This window comes from Primulina tabacum, chromosome 10 (assembly GCF_025594145.1).
Source record: "Primulina tabacum isolate GXHZ01 chromosome 10, ASM2559414v2, whole genome shotgun sequence".
NCBI lineage: Eukaryota > Viridiplantae > Streptophyta > Magnoliopsida > Lamiales > Gesneriaceae > Primulina > Primulina tabacum.
Window position 1 is genome coordinate 16,993,405 of NC_134559.1, and position 19,088 is coordinate 17,012,492.

Genomic DNA, 19,088 nt, shown 5'->3' on the forward strand with positions numbered 1-19,088 from the left:
TCTACCACATTTTTGCTCAACATAATCGGTGAGATATTCTCGTGATCCCGTCATGTGGCGTGAGCTTCAACTATCAAAGTACCAATGACCTGCAGTATTAGTTTTCAACGAAGTATAGACAACTTTACAGTGAGTTTTTACCTTTGGGACCCAAATTTGTCTTACTGTAGGTCGATGGTGGGGGAGGTGTTGCGGAAAGTGTTGGACAAAATTCGAGGCAACATCCTGCTCGACTTTCGATTCATGCAGTCATCCCTGAGTTTAAAACAGTATGGCCTGATATGACCAGGCTTAAAGCAGTAATGACATACATACCTTCGTTTTCTTCTCTTAGGGACATGTGTAGTATGTTGTCTTTTTGATGGAGAGCTTTTGATTGGTGACTTGGATTGTGGTTGTGGAGATGTATCAGCTTTTCCTTTCACAAAAACAGTAGACTTGGAAGATTCACCTATTTCAAACACACTGTCTTTGAAGCCTAAGCCTTTCTTGTCATCTCTTCCCATCAAAAGTATGGATTCAAGCTTGGATGTGCTTGAATTGAATTTTGACAAAGTTTCAGTTGCCTTTTGAAGTTCTTCTTTGGTCTTTCCCAGTTCTAAGTCCTTTTTGCTCAAAATTACTTCAAGTTTGGCAACCACAGCTGTTAGATCAGTGTTTTCCTTTACAAGAGTGGAGTTAAGCTTGTTTCTTTTGGTCCAATACTCGAACAATTCTTCATAAAGCTTTTGAACACTCTCAAGAGTCATCTCTTCATCATCAGCTTCTGATTCATCATCTCCACTCGAATTTCCAGAAGTTTTGGATTTCAAACATACTGATTTTTTGCAGATGTTGCGGCCAGGTGTGGCAACACCTAGGGCAACACCTAAAGGATTCACTTGCAACCAGCGTTTTTCTTCATTCCTTGGTCGAAACTGTTGTTGGACAGGAGGTTTAGGAGCTGGTGGTCGAAGTGCTCCGTTTGCAAGTGATGTGTCCATTAAATATTTCTGTCAAAACAAAATAAAAACCAGAATCAGCACTTAGTATATCAAGAGTAGGCTCTGATACCACTTGTTAGGAATTATTTTGTCCGATAGATATCGAAAATAATAAAAATATCAGAATAGAATTAACAAATAATAAATTCGTGTTTTATCAGAATTAAATGTTGTGCCAGATATTACAACATCTCGGACAACATGCAGCGGAATACTATATTTTGTAACACAAATTCACTTTAAATAAACAGATGGACGAGATTAAATATGCTTGTGCGGTGCCTTATGGCAAAAATTAAATCGTTTACAAAAACCTAACACTAGTGATTATGACAAAAATCAATTTCCTCAACAAGTTGAGAAAACAAATGCTTTCTAAAACAAACAACCAGAATTAAACTAAAAGCCAAACAGTAGATCCACGAGAAGCAATCTTCGGTCAACTTCTTCCCAGATGTTGTCCGCAGATGTTCTCAACATTCACAGCAACACTCTATCACCCTCTTCACAGCACGTTTCTCGAAGAAGGGTTTTCTCTGAATTTCTGAACGTGCACACAGAAGTGAATATTGACCGGGAGAGGAGAAGCAGCACGAAAATCTCCCACGAAAAACTCCCACGAAAATCACCTTCACGAAAAACTATCTCCACGAAAAACGCTTCCACGAAAAATCTCTTCCACTAAAACTCTCTGAATTTTTCTTCGTCTCTCTCTACACTCTTCTCTCTGTTCGCCCTCTATCACCTCACGTTGATCACCTCTTATGTATAGCTTTCATCTCTCATAGAGTTTATCTTCCATAAAGAAATCTATAAGATATGGTAAACAAGAATTCTATTATAAACAAATCAATAATACCATATCATGTAAATCATTATCATAAATATTATATCTAGAAGATATTTATCACAAAGATAATATCTTGAAAGGTAAAACCCAATATTCCACATAATCTTATCAATAGGAAATTAAATTCAAGGAAAAAATCATATCACAATAAAATCTTAACATAATTATCTAGAAAGGCAAAACCATAATTAAATATTAAATATCATATCAATGAAGAAAGATAATATTAGTGAAATATATCAATAAGATATAACAATTAAAATTAAGAATAAATATTTCCCTTCAGTTCTAATTGAGCGAGAGCAGTGCCGCGTGTTGTCCATCGCCGCCGCCCGCTCCACACGTACTCGAGGGATATAAGAAAAAACATCCCACTCAATGTCGGGTGCGATCATACCAGCACTAATGCACCGGATCTCATCAAAACTTCAAAGTTAAGCGTGCTTGGGCGAGAGCAATACTAAGATGGGTGATCCCTTGGGAAGTCCTCGTGTTGCACCCCTTTTCGTGTTTTTCTATTTTTGATTACTTGTTGACAGATGATTTTAGGCTCAAATCATCTGAATCTCGATCGGGACCAGATAAAACATGTGAAATCAAAGTAGCTCGGGCACTGCCGAATTTGGACAAAATTGTAGGCTAATTTGATTGTAAACGGGCAAACGAACGAGACTCGTTACTCTGCAACGAGGTGCGAGATTTTAGCCGAATTCCTTTTCTAAGACCCTCTAATTTGCGATTTTCCGCTTCTGTTAAGCTTCTTTTTCCTCGAGAAATCTGCTTAGGAAGTTCGAAATTCGATTCCCGTTTCATTTTATCGTATCCCAGGCATAATAATAGCTTTACATTCGCTATTTTCTTCTTCTTATTTTTTTTCTATTTTCTGGGAACATTTAGCGATTTTTGTTGTCGTGAGCCGGTTCTGTGCGGAAGGGTATGACGCAGATTACTCCGGAGACGGTTAACTTATTAAAAACAATTATTTCTAATGTTTTAGCCATAATTTACGTAAACGGTCGCGACACGAGGAATTCCCAGGGAGGTCACCCATCCTAGCTCTGCAATCGCGCCAGAACGCTTAACTTCATGGTTCTGATCGGGCGAGAGCAGTGCCGCGTGTTGTCCACCGCCGCCCGCTCCACACGTACTCGAGGGATATAAGAATAAACATCTCATTTAATGTCGGGTGCGATCATACCAGCACTAATGCACCGGATCCCATCAGAACTCCGATGTTAAGCGTGCTTGGAGTACTATGATGGGTGAACCCCTGGGAAGTCCTCGTGTTGCACCCCTTTTCGTGTTTTTCTATTTTTGATTGATTACTTGTTGACAAACGATTTTCGGCTCAAATCATCTGAATCTCGATCGGGACCAGATAAAACATGTGAAATCAACGTAGCTCGGGCACTGCCGGATTTGGACAAAATTGTAGGCTAATTTGATTGTAAACGGGCAAACTAACGAGAATCATTACTCCGCAACGAGGTGGCGAGATTTTAGCCGAAGTCCTTCTCTAAGACCCTCTAATTTGCGATTTTCCGCTTCTATTAAGCTTTCGTTTCCTCGAGAAATACGCTTAGGAAGTTCATAACTCGATTCCGGTTCCATTTTATCGTATAACAGGCATAATAATAGCTTTACATTTGCTATTTTCTTCTTCTTATTTTTTTTTATTTCCTGGAACATTTAGCGATTTATGTTATCGTGAGCTGGTTCTGTGCGGAAGGTTATGATGCAGATTACTCCGGAGACAGTTAACTCATTAAAAACAATTATTTCGACGGTTTTAGCCATAATTTACGTAAACGGTCGCGACACGAGGACTGTCCAGGGAGGTCACCCATCCTAGCTCTGCCATCGCGCCAGAACGCTTAACTTCATGGTTCTGATTGGGCGAGAGCAGTGTCGCGTGTTGTCCATCGCCGCCCGCTCCACACGTACTCAAAGAATATAAGAATAAACATCCCACTCAATATCGGGTGCGATCATACTAGCATTAATGCAATGGATCCCATGAGAACTTTGAAGTTAAGTGTGCTTGGGCGATAGAAGTACTAGAATGGGTGACCCCCTGGGAGGTCCTCGTGTTGAACCCCTTTTCGTGTTTTTCTATTTCTGATTCTTTACTTGTTGATAGACGATTTTCGGCTCAAATTATCAGAATCTCGATCGGGACCAAATAAGACATGTGAAATCAACGTAGCTCGGGCACTGCCGAATTTGGACAAAATTGTAGGCTAATTTGATTGTAAACGGGCAAACGAACGGGAATTATTACTCCGCGACGAGGTGGCGATATTTTAGCCGAATTCCTTCTCTATGACCCTCTAATTTCCGATTTTCCGCTTCTGTTAAACTTCCGTTTCCTCGAGAAATCCTCTTAGGGAGTTCGAAATTCGATTCTGGTTCCATTTTATCGTATTCCAGGCATAATAATAGCTTTACATTTGTTATTTTGTTCTTCTTATTTTTTTTCTATTTTATGGGAAAATTTAGCTATTTTTGTTGTCGTGTGCCGGTTCTGTGCGGAAGGGTAAGACGCAGATTACTCCGGAGATGGTTAACTTATTAAAAACAATTATTTCGACTGTTTTATCCATAATTTACGTAAACGGTCGCGACACGAGGACTTCCCAGGGAGGTCACCTATCCTAGCTCTACCATCGCGCCAGAACGCTTAACTTCATGGTTCTGATTGGGCGAGTGCAGTGCCGCGTATTGTCCATCGCCGCCTGCCCTATAGGTACTCGAGGGATATAAGAAAAAACATCCCACTCAATTTCGGGTGCGATCATACCAGCACTAATGCACCAGATCCCATCAGAAATCCGAAGTTAAGGGTGCTTGGGCGATAGCAGTACTAGGATGGGTGACCCCCTGGAAAGTCCTCGTGTTGCACCTCTTTTCGTGTTTTTCTATTTTTGATTACTTGTTGACAGACTCTTTTCAGCTCAAATCATCTGAATCTCGATCGGGACCAGATAAGCAATGAGAAATCAACGTAGCTCAGGCAATGACGGATTTAAACAAAATTGAAAGCTAATTTGATTGTAAACGGGCAAACGAACGAGACTCATTAGTTCGCAACGAGGTTGCGAGATTTTAGCCGAATTTCTTCTCTAAAACCCTCTAATTTTCGATTTTCCGCTTCTGTTAAGATTCTATTTCCTCGAGAAATCCGCTTAGGAAGTTCGAAATTCGATTCCGGTTTCATTTTATCGTATTCCAGGCATAATAATAGCTTTACAGTCGCTATTTTCTTCTTCTTATTTTTTTTTCTATTTTCTGGGAACATTTAGCGATTTTTGTTGTCGTGATCCGGTTCTGTGAGGAACGGTATGACGCAGATTACTCCGGAGACGGTTAACTCATTAAAAACATTTTTTTTGAATGTTTTATCCATAATTTACGTAAATGGTCACGACACGAGGACTGCATAGGGAGGTCACCCATCCTCGCTCTGCCATCGCGCCAGAACGCTTAACTTCATGGTTCTGATTGGGCGAGAGCAGTGCCGCGTGTTGTCCATCGCCACCCGCTCTACACGTACTCGAGGGATATAAGAATAAACATCCCACTCAATGTCGGTGCGATCATACCGGCACTAATGCAACTGATCCCATCAGAACTCCGAAGTTAAGCGTGCTTGGGCGAGAGTAGTACTAGGATGGGTGAACCCCTGAGATGTCCTCGTGTTGCACCCCTTTTCGCTTTTTTCTATTTTTGATTGATTACTTGTTGACAGACGATTTTCTGCTCAAATCATCTGAATCTCGATCGGGACCAGATAAGACATGTGAAATTAACGTAGCTCGGGCACTGCCGGATTTTGACAAAATTTTAGGCTAATTTGATTGTAAACGGGCAAAAGAACGAGACTCATTACTCCGCAACGAGGTTGCGAGATTTTAGCCAAATTTCTTCTCGAAGACCCTCTAATTTGCGATTTTCCGCATCTGTTAAGCTTCCGTTTCCTCGAGAAATACGCTTAGGAAGTTCGAAATTCGATTCTGGTTCCATTTTATCGTATCCTAAGCATAATAATAGCTTTCCATTCGCTATTTTCTTCTTATTATTTTTTTACTATTTTCTGGGAACATTTAGCGATTTTGGTTGTCGTGAGCCGGTTCTGTGCGGAAGGGAATGACGCAGATTACTCCGGAGACGGTTAACTCATTCGATTGTTTTATCCATAATTTACGTAAACGGTCGCGACACGAGAATTTCGCAGGGAGGTCACCCATCCTAGCTCTGCCATCGCGCCAGAACGCTTAACTTCATGGTTCTGATTGGGCGAGAGAAGTGCCGTGTGTTGTCCATCGCCACCCGCTCCACACGTACTAGAAGGATATAAGAATAAACATCCCACTCAATATCGGGTGCGATCATACCAGCACTAATGCACTGGATCCCATCAGAACTTCGAAGTTAAGCGTGCCTGGACGATAGCAGTACTAGGATGGGTGACCCCAAGGGAAGTCCTCGTATTGCACCCCTTTTCGTGTTTTTCTAATTTTTATTACTTGTTGACAGACGATTTTCGGCTCAAATCATCTGAATCTCGATCGTGACCAGATAAGACATGTGATATCAAAGTAGCTCGGGCACTGCCGGATTTGGACAAAGTTGTAGCCTAATTTGATTGTAAACGGGCAAACGAACAAGACTCATTACCCCCGCAATGAGCTGGCGAGAGTTTAGCCGAATTCTTTCTCTATGACCCTCTAATTTGCGATTTTCCGCTTCTGTTAAGCTTCCATTTCCTCGAGAAACCCGCTTAGGAAGTTCGAAATTCGATTTCGGTTCCATTTTATCGTATCCCAGGCATAATAATAGATTTATATTTGCTATTTTTTCTTCTAATTTTTTTTCTATTTTCTGAGAACATTTAGCGATTTTGGTGGTCGTGAGCCTGTTCTGTGCGGAAGGGTATGACTAAGATTACTCCGGAGACTATTAACTCATTAAAAATAATTATTTTGACTTTTTTATCCATAATTTAGGTAAACGGTCACGACTCGAGGAATGCCCAGGGAGGTCACCAATCCTAGCTCTGTCATCGCGCCAGAACGCTTAACTTCATGGTTCTGATTGGGCGAGAGCAGTGCCACGTGTTGTCCATCGTCGCCCGCTCCACACGTATTCGAGGGATATAAGAATAAACATCCCACTCAATGTCGTGTGCGATCATACCAGCACTAATGCACAGGATCCCATCAGAACTCCGAAATTAAGCGTGCTTGGGCGAGAGCAGTACTAGGATGGATGATCCCCTGGGTAGTCCTCGTGTTGCACTCTTTTTCGTGTTTTTCTATTTTTGATTACTTGTTGACAGATGACTTTCGGCTCAAATCATCTGAATCTCGATCGAGACCAGATAAGACAAGTGAAATCAATGTAGCTCAGGCACTCCCGGATTTAGACAAAATTGTAGGCTAATTTGATTGTAAACGGGCAAACGAACGAGACTCATTACTCCGCAACGAGCTGGCGAGATTTTGGCCGAATTCTTTCTCTAAGACCCTCTAATTTACGATTTTCCGCTTATGTTAAGGTTCCGTTTCCTCGAGAAATCCGCTTAGGAAGTTCGAAATTCGATTTCGGTTCCATTTTATCGTATCCCAGGCATAATAATAGCTTTACATTCGCTATTTTCTTCTTCTTATTTTTTTCCTATTTTATGGGAACATTTTGCGATTTTGGTTGTCGTGAGCCGGTTCTGTGCGGAAGGGTATGACGCAGATTACTCCGGAGACGGTTAACTCATTAAAAACAGTTATTTCGACTGTTTTATCCATAATTTACGTAAACGGTCGCGACACAAGGACATCCCAGGGAGGTCACCCATCCTAGCTCTGCCATCGTGCCAGACGCTTAACTTCATGGTTCTGATTGGGCGAGAGAAGTGCCGCGTGTTGTCCATCGCGCCAGAACGTTTAACTGCAGTTTTTCTCAACTAGTTTCCACAAGCAGCAGCATCTAACATAGTACGGTTAGGAGTAAGCAGACCATAATAAAATGTTTGAACGACTAACCCAAGTGGCAGTTTGTGATGAGGGCATCTTCGTAGTAGATCCTTGAAGCGTTCCCATGCCTCATACAAAGACTCCTGATCGAATTGAGAAAATGTTGTAATGTCTGCCCGCAGCTTCATGGTCTTTGATGGAGGAAAGTATTTAATGAGAAATGCTTTCGCCATGTCCTCCCATGTAGTGATCGAACCTATCGGCAAAAAGTTTAACCATGTTTTAGCTTTATCACGCAAAGAGAAAGGAAATAAACGCAGTCTAACAGCATCATCAGAAACACCATTAAATTTAAAAGTATTGCAGATTTCAAGAAAATTTGCGATGTGCATGTTTGGGTCATCTGCTGCAGATCCTCTAAATTGGACTGTGTTCTGAATCATCTGAATTATAGCTGGCTTGATCGAGCAAAACTTGCACTGTGGAATCCTCAATAAAAATATGGTTTTATTTGCTCAAAAATTAATCGCAAGTGCACGATTTCAAGTAATAGTATAATGTACGTGAGTACGAGTATCGTTCCACCGGAGACTGTATTTGACGATTATTATTTTCAGTTATTAAATCTTTAGCAACGAAAATTTGAATGATTGTTTTATTGCTACTATAATCAAATAAACATTCAAATAAAATGATTCAAGTATTGATTAATGAAATATAATGTCTAAAATAATTGAGTAAAATTCAATAAGAAATGAATTTGTTGGGAATTTCGGTTCATCTACCCCTCGTTAATTAATTAATTCGTTCGATATTGATTTTATACTTCCGACAGGATTTTCTATTCAATTGAACACACTCTCTCTAGCTATGCCAAACTAATTCTACTCAATGAAGTAATTAAATGTCTTTAATTATTTATCAAGAGTGAATTGCATGTCGATTTATGAAATCCCCTAGTTTTCGACCCTTAGGACTATGACTATCGGCGCGTATCCAATTTCATATGTCTATGTAAATTGTAGATTCACGGATTATACTACTCGTTCTTATCACAAGTTATTCTCTCGAACTCACTCGCAATATAAAAACGTTGTTAAAGTTAGCTACGCTCGAACAACACGATAAAACAATAGTATAATCAAGAACAAATCAGAAATCGAGATGTAAATTAATTATATCAAAGTTTGGGGTAGGATCCCCTTAAATCCCAACAAATAATAAAATTTAGCTACTAAAATTCATGATTGAAATCGGCAAAACAATGGTTAAAAGATAGAAACTAAATTAGAAATACTAGATTTGACGGAAATTGTGAAGAACGACGCCCCGAAAGCTTCGAATCTTAAATCCAAGCTCAAAACTCCTCTCCAATGCTTGCGCAGCTGCTCCAATGAAGTCTGAATGTCTCAAAAAATGTCCTCCTCCCCTTTCCATATCATCCTCTCCTCCAAAATAAGGTAGGGAATCGGACAAGAAATCTTCCCAAAAATAAGTGGCGCTCGGGCGGTAGAGAATTACCGCTCGAGCGCCACACTCTCTGTAAAGCACTTGGAGAATGCGGCTTCTCGCGCTTGGGCGGTAGAGAATTACCGCTCGAGCGCCACATCTTCTGTAACTTTTCTCTTCTTGGATCACTTCTCGCGCCCGAGCGGTAGAAAACTACCGCTCGAGCGCCGACCTCTCTGGACTTCAGCTCTTTGCGTGATTTCTCTCGCGCCTGGGCGGTACAATTTCACCGCCCGAGCGCCGCCTCTTCTGCACATTATCTTCTTATCTTGGCACTTGGCTCCGATTTTAGTTTTCCGGCCATTTTCCTGCAAATTAGTGACGCACAAGTGAGAAATGATCAAATGCATATGCTTACTCTAAAACGAACAAAATGTGAACGAAATGTACACATGCACAATGCAAACACACACAAACTAATGCAATAAAACACGTAAAAACCACACCTATCAACCCCCTCATACTAATCTTTTGCTTGCCCTCAAGCAAAATAGGTTACAGACTACAATTAAAACATAAAACAAACACAAAAGGGAGAGTATTAAAGTAACTAAACTGATGGTGAAATAGAAAACTGGCATCTCCTGCCTCAGTGGGTTTGTGAACCACATCCACTTAGTCAAATCACAACATACATTACTACCCCTTTCAGAACATCACAACACAATTGTTATTTTCCAAAAGGTGAGGTCGTGTGTCCAGTGGATTTTTCTAGCTTGTGTTTCAGACAGTTTTATTCGCAAATCATGTGCGTCGCCGAATCAACCAGTCAACGCGAGTTTCTCTTTTCTGAGTCTTGTTTCTATTTGGGACCAACTAGTAAACACATAAAGTTGTAGAGTTTCATAGTTGAGCAACAAAATGTAGGGAGTCAATGGCCATAAGTGTTCAAGTGGTTCGGAAAAATGGGGAGTACGTAGATCTTTTTCACTATGCACTTGTCAGAAATTTTGTCCGACATTCCTCAACGCCTTACATCTCCATCTTTTTAGCCTTGGGATAGGATTTCATCCCTTTTTGGCTCCCCCTAACCTTACATCCCCTGTTTTTTATTCCAATTTTTTTGGTGCATAGTTTTCTCAGGCGTACTCCCTAGGCTTTGGATATAGGGCATGTTTATTTATCTAGCCTAGGTATGAATTTTTTAGGTCCTATGCACGATTGGATGAAGGATGTTTGAGGAATACTTTTGATTTTCTACTTGAGTTCATGCCACTGGTTAGTCACTCATTTCAACAGGTACTCATTCAAGTTCTACTCGCATCTTATGTTTCTCCAGTTCCCCTCACAGATTATTTTGAACTTAACTATCATCGACACCACTATTAAAATCCACTATGTGAGCATAAACAAAATTCAATATACTTGGGGATTCATAAAGAGTGATCAGACTAAGTAACATGCAGTTCATTTATCCCACAATCATCATTGGCTACCAATTGTCTAATTTCACCATCAACTGACACTCATGCAGGACAAATACGCATGACAACAAATACGAAAAACGACCCCCTCGTACTAAAGGTGTGCAATGTCCCCATTGCACAAAAGACGAAGAACACAAATGCAAACATGAATGCAAACACATCAACAAATGCAAAAAAATGACCGAACGAACAATAATCCGAAAACAAAAATAATGTAGTAGACCAAAGAAAAGAAAAGAAAAGGGAAACAGTAAACTCCCCTGATCAAAGCTCATCCTCATCGTGTTCCGGTGGTGGCACTCCGGTGGCATCCCCTTGCGGAAGGTAGTCATACTGAAACTGGTAGGGAGGAACAAACGGCGGAAGTGGTGGTATGGCCCCTGGAGCTACGCCCCCGTGGAGGAGCATAGTGCGCATCATGGAGTCGAGTTGGGCAAGATGGGTCGCGACATTGGCGTTGACCTGCTCCTGATGAGCCATGAAGGTAAGGGTCTCGTCCATTTTGTCATTCTGGGTGCGCCTGCGGGGCTGTGGGCGCCAGCGGCACTTGAACCTCCTACTTCCTCCTCCTGATTGGGGAAGTCTATCTGTCGTTTCGCCTTCTTCCGCCGCCAGTCGTGCACACAAATAGGCTTCATGGGTTGTAGCCACTCCTCATCATCCCAGAAAATAACTCCCGCCTGGGCACACAATTCGGATATGATGGTAGGGAAAAATAGGCCGATGTGGCTGTTATGTATGCTCATCATAATTTGAGAGTGTAATAGCTTGCCCACGTTAATGGCATAGTCTTGAGATAACGCAAAAAGTACCGCTGCCCGTTCTTTCTGCACCTCACTCTTGTGGGACACTGGCATCATTCTTCTGGCCAAAAATAGATACCACATGGCAATGTTGGCCCGCAAATATTTTTCATCGAAGCAGCTCGGGGATCCCCCTAATGGTTTCCAGTTTGCCCCGAGAAGGCACAGAGTCTCAATGATCATCGAGTAATTAGGATCAGCAACTAATGGCTCGAATTCGGAGTCGTCAAAGTCGGCCGTTCCTAATAGGGCGTTGATCGTGAATGAATCGAACGGCACAAGCTTTCCTCGAACAAATGCCCTTCCATCTGTTCGCTCACCGGCATTAGCATAAAATTCCCTAACTACAGACACCACAGCCGCCTTAGGTTGCTCACCAAATTTTACCCATCCTCGTCTCTCTAATGCCCCAAGAGTCTCTACGTGTCTATCCTCAAATAGACGGCGAAATCCCCTTTCAGCAATGGGGTTTCTATGTATTTTAGCATGATCATATCTATCCCTAGCCGCCGCATTCACAAAGCGTGTTCTATCAAACGAGGAGGAAGAAGAGGAGGACCCGGGATTACCTTGTTGTTTCTTCGGAGCCATGGTGGTGTTGATGGAGATGGTGGGTGAATCGGAGAAGATGACCGGAGTGATGACGAGTCTAGTTTCCCTAAGAAGATTGTTCCACCTTGCCGGAAATTGGAGTAGGGATTGAAGCTCCTGCACAAGAAAATCGAAAAGGGGATGAGGTAGAGTTAGGGATTTGGGGAAGAGTTTTTGCAGAATGAAAAGGGGAAAGTGAATTCGCGTCTTTAAACGCAAGCGCGCTCGAGTGCCATGTTTTTAGGAAAAAAATTTTTCTGGGGCAAGCGTTCGCGCTCGAGCGCCGAACTCTCTGCCCAAAATTCACTTAATTGTTAATTTTTATATATTTTTTTTGAAATAAAAACAAAACAACAATTAACAAAAATAAAACAAACTGACAAGAAAGAAAAATCGAATTAAATGCACGAGAAGGGAAAGAAAGGTAGTTCTCAATTTACAGTCGAGAGCTAGATTGCCGGCCGGTCTCAGTTTGAATTGTCTTGGAACCGGGTGATTCCAAGTTGTGGCTCAATTATGCCACCCATGTAGTGCTTCAGTCGCTGGGCATTGACCGTGAATGTCCCATCCTTTCCATCGTGCAGTTCCACGGCTTCCGACGGGTATACTTTCGAAATCACGAATGGTCCAGATCATCGTGACTTCAATTTTCCAGGAAACAGTCGCAACCGGGAGTTGTAGAGTAAGACATTGTCACCTTCCTTGAATTCCCTCTCGATGATCTGCTTGTCATGGGCCTTCTTCGTCTTCTCCTTGTATGACAATGAAAGATCATATGCCAGGTTCCGGAATTCCTCTAACTAATTCAGTTGCAGCAGACGTCGTTCACCTGCGTCAGTAAAATTAAAGTTCAATGCTTTTGTGGCCTAGTATGCTCAATGCTCCAACTCTACAGGTAAATGACATGCTTTACCAAACAACAACCTATATGGTGTAGTGCCTATAGGTGTTTTAAAAGCAGTCCTATATGCCCAAAGAGCATCATCTAATCTCACTGACCAGTCTTTCCGACTGATACCTACAACTTTCTTTAAAATCCGCTTTATCTCTCGATTCGACACTTCCACTTGACCACTCGTTTGGGGATGATATGGGGTAGAGATCTTGTGTGTGACACCGTATTTGCTCAAGAGTTTTTCAAATAATTTATTGCAAAAATGGGTGCCACCATCACTAATGATAGCTCTTGGTGTCCCAAACCTGTTAAAAATATTTTTCTTTAAAAGTTTCAGGACCACTTGAGCATCATTAGTGGCATACGCTTCTGCCTCTACCCACTTAGACACATAATCAACCGCAACCAAGATATATTTTTCGTGAACGAACTGGGAAACGGTCCCATGAAATCTATCCCCCATACATCAAAAACCTCACACACAAGAATATTATTTAATGGCATTTCATGACGGTAGAGATGTTACCTGACCACTGGCATTTATCACAGGTTAGCACATAAGCTCGAGCATCTTTAAAAAGGGTTGGCCAATAAAAGCCACATTCAAGTACCTTAGATGCCGTCCTTGTTGGTCCGAAATGACCACCTACCTCACGGTCATGGCAATGGTTGAGGATTTGACCAAACTCCTCCTCTGCAACACACCTTCTTATCATGGAATCTGCACAAATCTTAAACAAAAATAGTTCCTCCCAAAAATAATATTTCACGTCAGAGAAAAATTTCTTTCGGTGAAATGATAGATTTGGTGGTGGTGTGCCTGTGACAAGAAAGTTAGCGAAATTTTCATACCAAGGACAGTGTCTCACCTCAAAGAGCTGCTCATCAGGAAACCAATCATTTATAGCTCGATCTACACAATCATCACTAATTAGCTCCAACCTAGACAAGTGTTCTGCTACCACATTCTCGACACCTTTCTTATCTTTTATTTCTAGATCAAATTCTTGCAATAATAAAATCCAACGAAGTAAGCGTGGCTTTGCATCTTTTTTAGCAAGTAAATATTTCAATGCCGAGTGATCTGTGTAAACAATTACTTTGGACAAAACAAGGTACGAATGAAATTTGTCAAGCGTAAATACTACTGCAAGTAATTCCTTTTCAGTTGTTTCATAATTCAATTGAGCCTCGTCAAGGGTCTTACTTGCGTAGTAAATTGTATGAAATACCTTGTTTTGACGCTGGCCAAGCACAGCCCCCACCGCAGTATCACTGGCATCGCACATGATCTCGAAGAGCAGATCCCAATACGGTGCCACCAAGACAGGAGCCATCACCAAGCGCCCCTTCAAATCCTCGTACGCCTGTAAACATTCAGCATTGAAATCAAAAAGGCACATCTTTCATGAGTAAGGAAGATAGAGGTTTGGCAAGTTTTGAAAAGTCTTTGATAAACCGCCTATAAAAACCGACGTGGCCTAGAAAACTTCTAACTCCCTTCACTGAGGCTGGTGGCGGTAGGTTCTTTATGACTTCAATTTTAGCTTTGTCCACCTCAATTCCTTGTTCCGAAACCTTGTGCCCTAAAATAATTCCCTCTTGTACCATGAAATTGCACTTTTCCCAATTAAGCACCAAGTTCGTCTCCTCGCACCTTCTCAACACGGATCTCAAATTCTGCAAACACTCATCAAACGTTGCACCAAAGATAGAAAAGTCATCCATAAATACTTCAAGAAAGGTTTCAATCATATCATGGAATATAGCAGTCATGCAGCGCTGAAAAGTAACGGGTGCATTACAAAGACCAAAAGGCATACGGCGAAAGGCAAAAGTTCCATAAGGACAAGTGAAAGTGGTTTTCTCTTGGTCCTCAGGTGCAATAGTGATTTGATTATACCCCGAATACCCATCTAGAAAACAATAAAATTCATGCCCCGCTAATCTCTCCAACATTTGATCAATAAAAGGAAGGGGAAAATGGTCCTTACGGGTGGCATCATTAAACTTCCTATAGTCAATACAAACTCTCCACCCCGTAACAGTTCTCGTGGGAATAAGTTCATTCTTTTCATTAGTGATCACCGTAATCCCACCTTTCTTTGGCACGCATTGAACAGGACTCACCCAAGCACTATCTGAGATAGGATAGATAATACCTGAATCGAGAAGCTTAATAGTTTCAGCCTTCACTACCTATTGCATCTTTGGATTTAGTCGTCTTTGAGGTTGCACGAGAGGTGAGTTCTTTTCTTCCATCAAGATTTTATGCATGCATATCGATGGACTGATTCCCTTGATGTCTACCACCTTCCAGGCGAATGCCCTTTTGTGCTCTTTGAGAACTTGCAACAATTTTTCCCCCATAGCATCTGTCAAAGAAGCAGAAATAATGACAGGCAAAGTGTTATTTTCACCTAGGTATACGTACTTTAAGTGCGGAGGTAAGGGTTTTAGTTCAAGCGTCGGTGGTTCCTCGATGCTTGACTTTGGAGGGATCAAATCTCTGCGCTCTCCTAGATCTTCCAGTCTCATCCTCATCGGCCTTCTCCATGGATGGTTGGCATTAAAGTATGCCACTATTTCAGCTTTTTCTTCGTCCAAGTCGTCATCCTCCAATTCCGTTGTGAGGGTGGCTTCTAAAGGGTCCCCAAGAGCATCGTGCACATAGTTAGACACGAGAGCATCAACAGCATCAATTCTATAACAACTATCAGAGTGCAGTGTGTGCTTAAGTGCATTAAAAACATCAAAAGTGATCTCTTCCTCGCCCACTCTCAGTCTCAACTTCCCTTCTTGAACATCAATCAGGGTCTTGCCAGTCGCAAGGAATGGTCTCCCAAGAATCAACGGCATCTCTATGTCTTCCTCCATGTCAAGTACCACAAAGTCCGCAGGGAAAATAAATTTGTCCACTTTCACTAGCACGTTCTCAATCACTCCGCGGGGGTACTTGATAGATCTGTCAGCTAGTTGTAAAGACATCCGCGTTGGCTTAGGTTCTCCCAATCCAAGTTTCCTAAACACAGAAAGAGGCATCAGGTTAATACTTGCACCAAGATCACATAACGCTTTATGAAAAACAACATCTCCAATCATGCAAGGAATAGAAAAACTCCCTGGATCCTTAAGTTTCGGTGGGATCTTGTTTTGCACCAAAGCAGAGCAATTTTCAGTTAAGTTCACTGTCATGTGATCCTCCAACTTCCTCTTATTTGCCAATATATCTTTCAAAAATTTAGCATAACTAGGCATTTGCATCAAAGCATCGGCAAAATGAATATTGATATGCAATTTTTTGAATACCTTAAGGAACTTACCGAATTGTGCATCTAGTTTTGCTTTTTTCAGTGCTGCAGGAAATGGTGGAGAATAACAATTTTAGGTTGTGCAGTCGGTGCTGGTGTAGAGTTAGAAGACTTACCTTTGGATGTTTCAGAATGCTCATCCAATTTTTGAGTTTTCTCTTTTTCTCTTGACTCTAAAACTTTCCCACTCTTCAACTCGATGGCCTTCACTTGCTCTTTTGGATTTGTCTCTGTGTTACTTGGCAAGGTGCCCGGCTCTCTACTTGCTATCATCTTGGCCAACTGTCCAATTTGATTCTCGAGCCCTTTTATCGATGCATTTTGGTTTTGAAGTCTAGTTTCAGTGGATGAAATAAACTTAGACATCATTTTCTCCAGGTTGGACTTCTCTTCTCTAGGAGGATCAGATCTATACATCGGTTGTTTCCCATATAATTGTCATCCTTGCGGTCGATTCTGACAATTTTGACCGCCCCATGAGAAGTAGGGATGTTGCCTCCATCCAGGATTGTATGTGTTCGAATAAGGATCATTCCTTGGGCGGTTTTGGACTCCCACTTGATTCACCGGTGCCTCATTTTGCACATAGAAGGGATTGCCATCTTGACAGTCTTTCACATAGTGTTCACCTCCACATTTCTCACAGAATATTTTTTGAAGACGCATAGCTGTGCCACCCATGTTCAAGCTGTCCAGTTTCCTGTTCAACACATCAAGTTGTGCAGTAATGGCAGAAAAATCAGTTACCTGATGAACTCCTGTACTTCTCCGCTGGTTGTTCCTGTCAGATTGAGGATGATAACTGCTAGCAGCCATCTACTCCAACAACTCATATCCTTCTTCCGCAGTTTTTCTCAACAAGTTTCCACAAGCAACAGCATCTAACATAGTACGGTTAGGAGTAAGCAGACCATAATAAAATGTTTGAACGACTAACCCAAGTGGCAGTTCGTGATGAGGGCATCTTCGTAGTAGATCCTTGAGGCGTTCCCATGCCTCATACAAAGACTCCTGATCGAATTGAGAAAATATTGTAATGTCTGCCCGCAGATTCATGGTCTTTGATGGTGGAAAGTATTTAATGAGAAATGCTTTCGCCATGTCCTCCCATGTAGTGATCGAACCTATAGGCAAACAGTTTAACCATATTTGAGCTTTATCACGCAAAGAGAAAGGAAATAAACGAAGCCTAACAGCATCATCAGAAACTCCATTAAATTTAAAAGTATCGCAAATTTCAAGAAAATTTGCGATGTGCGTGTTTGGGTCATCTGCTGCAGATCCTCCAAATTGGACTGTGTTCTGAATCATCTGAATTATAGCTGGCTTGATCGAGCAAAACTTGCACTGTGGAATTCTAAATAAAAATATGGTTTTATTTGCTCAAAAATTAATCGCAAGTGCACGATGTCAAGTAATAGTATAATGTACGTGAGTACGAGTATCGTTCCACCGGAGACTGTATTTGACGATTATTATTTTCAGTTATTAAATCTTTAGCAACGAAAATTTGAATGATTGTTTTATTGCTACTATAATCAAATAAACATTCAAATAAAATGATTCAAGTATTGATTAATGAAATATAATGTCTAAAATGGTTGAGTAAAATTCAATAAGAAATGAATTTGTTGGGAATTTCGGTTCATCTATTCCTCGTTAATTAATTAATTCGTTCGATATTGATTTTATACTTCCGACAGGATTTTCTATTCAATTGAACACACTCTCTCGAGCTATGCCAAACTAATTCTACTCAATGAAGTAATTAAATGTCTTTAATAATTTATCAAGAGTGAATTGCATGTCGATTTATGAAATCCCCTAGTTTTCGACCCTTAGGACTATGACTATCGGCGCGTATCCAATTTCATATGTCTATGTAAATTGTAGATCAACGGATTATACTACTCGTTCCTATCACAAGTTATTCTCTCGAACTCACTCGCAATATAAAAACGTTGTTAAAGTTAGCTACGCTCTAACAACATGATAAAACAATAGTATAATCAAGAACAAATCAAAAAACGAGGTGTAAATTAATTATATCAAAGTTTGAGGTAGGATCCCCTTAAATCCCAACAAATAATAAAATTTAGCTACTAAAATTCATGATTGAAATCAGCAAAACAATGGTTAAAAGATAGAAACTAAATTAGAAATACTAGAGTTGACGGAAATTGTGAACAACGACGCCCCGAAAGCTTCGAATCTTCAATCCAAGCTCAAAACTCCTCTCCAAAGCTTGCGCGGCTGCTCCAATGAAGTCTGAATGTCTCAAAAAACGTCCTCCTCCCCTTTCCATATCATCCTCTCCCCCAAAATAAGGTAGGGAATCGGACAAGAAATCTTCCCAAAAATAAGTGGCGATCGGGCGGTAGAGAATTACCGCTCGAGCGCCACACGCTCTGTAAAGCACTTGGGGAATGCGGCTTCTCGCGCTTGGGCGGTAGAGAATTACCGCTCGAGAGCCATATCTTCTGTAACTTTTCTCTTCTTGGATCACTTTTCACGCCCGAGCGGTAGAAAACTACCGCTCGAGCGCCGACCTCTCTGGACTTCAGCTCTTTGCGTGATTTCTCTCGCGCCCGGGCGGTACAATTTCACCGCACGAGCGCCGCCTCTTCTGCACATTATCTTCTTAGCTTGGCACTTGTCTCCGATTTTAGTTTTCCGGCCATTTTCCTGCAAATTCGTCACGTACAAGTGAGAAATGATCAAATGCATATGCTTACTCTAAAACGAACAAA

The 19,088-nt window shown here is 41.3% G+C and overlaps 7 non-coding genes and 2 pseudogenes across 7 annotated transcripts; all 9 read left to right on the forward strand.

The window, feature by feature from the left end:
* The first annotated feature begins 2,216 nt into the window (after positions 1–2,216).
* LOC142508620 (5S ribosomal RNA) lies at positions 2,217–2,335 on the forward strand. Its single transcript, XR_012806827.1, has one exon. It is a non-coding gene; the product is annotated as a 5S ribosomal RNA (ribosomal RNA).
* A 682-nt stretch (positions 2,336–3,017) lies between these two features.
* Positions 3,018–3,128, forward strand: LOC142512420 (5S ribosomal RNA; annotated as a pseudogene).
* A 685-nt stretch (positions 3,129–3,813) lies between these two features.
* LOC142512142 (5S ribosomal RNA) lies at positions 3,814–3,932 on the forward strand (annotated as a pseudogene).
* A 687-nt stretch (positions 3,933–4,619) lies between these two features.
* Positions 4,620–4,738, forward strand: LOC142507328 (5S ribosomal RNA). Its single transcript, XR_012805588.1, has one exon. It is a non-coding gene; the product is annotated as a 5S ribosomal RNA (ribosomal RNA).
* A 683-nt stretch (positions 4,739–5,421) lies between these two features.
* LOC142509090 (5S ribosomal RNA) lies at positions 5,422–5,540 on the forward strand. Its single transcript, XR_012807278.1, has one exon. It is a non-coding gene; the product is annotated as a 5S ribosomal RNA (ribosomal RNA).
* Positions 5,541–6,213: 673 nt separating this feature from the next.
* On the forward strand, positions 6,214–6,332 carry LOC142517418 (5S ribosomal RNA). The gene has a single exon (XR_012813165.1). It is a non-coding gene; the product is annotated as a 5S ribosomal RNA (ribosomal RNA).
* A 683-nt stretch (positions 6,333–7,015) lies between these two features.
* On the forward strand, positions 7,016–7,134 carry LOC142508140 (5S ribosomal RNA). The gene has a single exon (XR_012806368.1). It is a non-coding gene; the product is annotated as a 5S ribosomal RNA (ribosomal RNA).
* A 746-nt stretch (positions 7,135–7,880) lies between these two features.
* Positions 7,881–7,986, forward strand: LOC142513017 (small nucleolar RNA R71). Its single transcript, XR_012808986.1, has one exon. It is a non-coding gene; the product is annotated as a small nucleolar RNA R71 (small nucleolar RNA).
* A 9,298-nt stretch (positions 7,987–17,284) lies between these two features.
* LOC142513010 (small nucleolar RNA R71) lies at positions 17,285–17,390 on the forward strand. The gene has a single exon (XR_012808979.1). It is a non-coding gene; the product is annotated as a small nucleolar RNA R71 (small nucleolar RNA).
* The last annotated feature ends 1,698 nt before the right edge of the window (positions 17,391–19,088 follow it).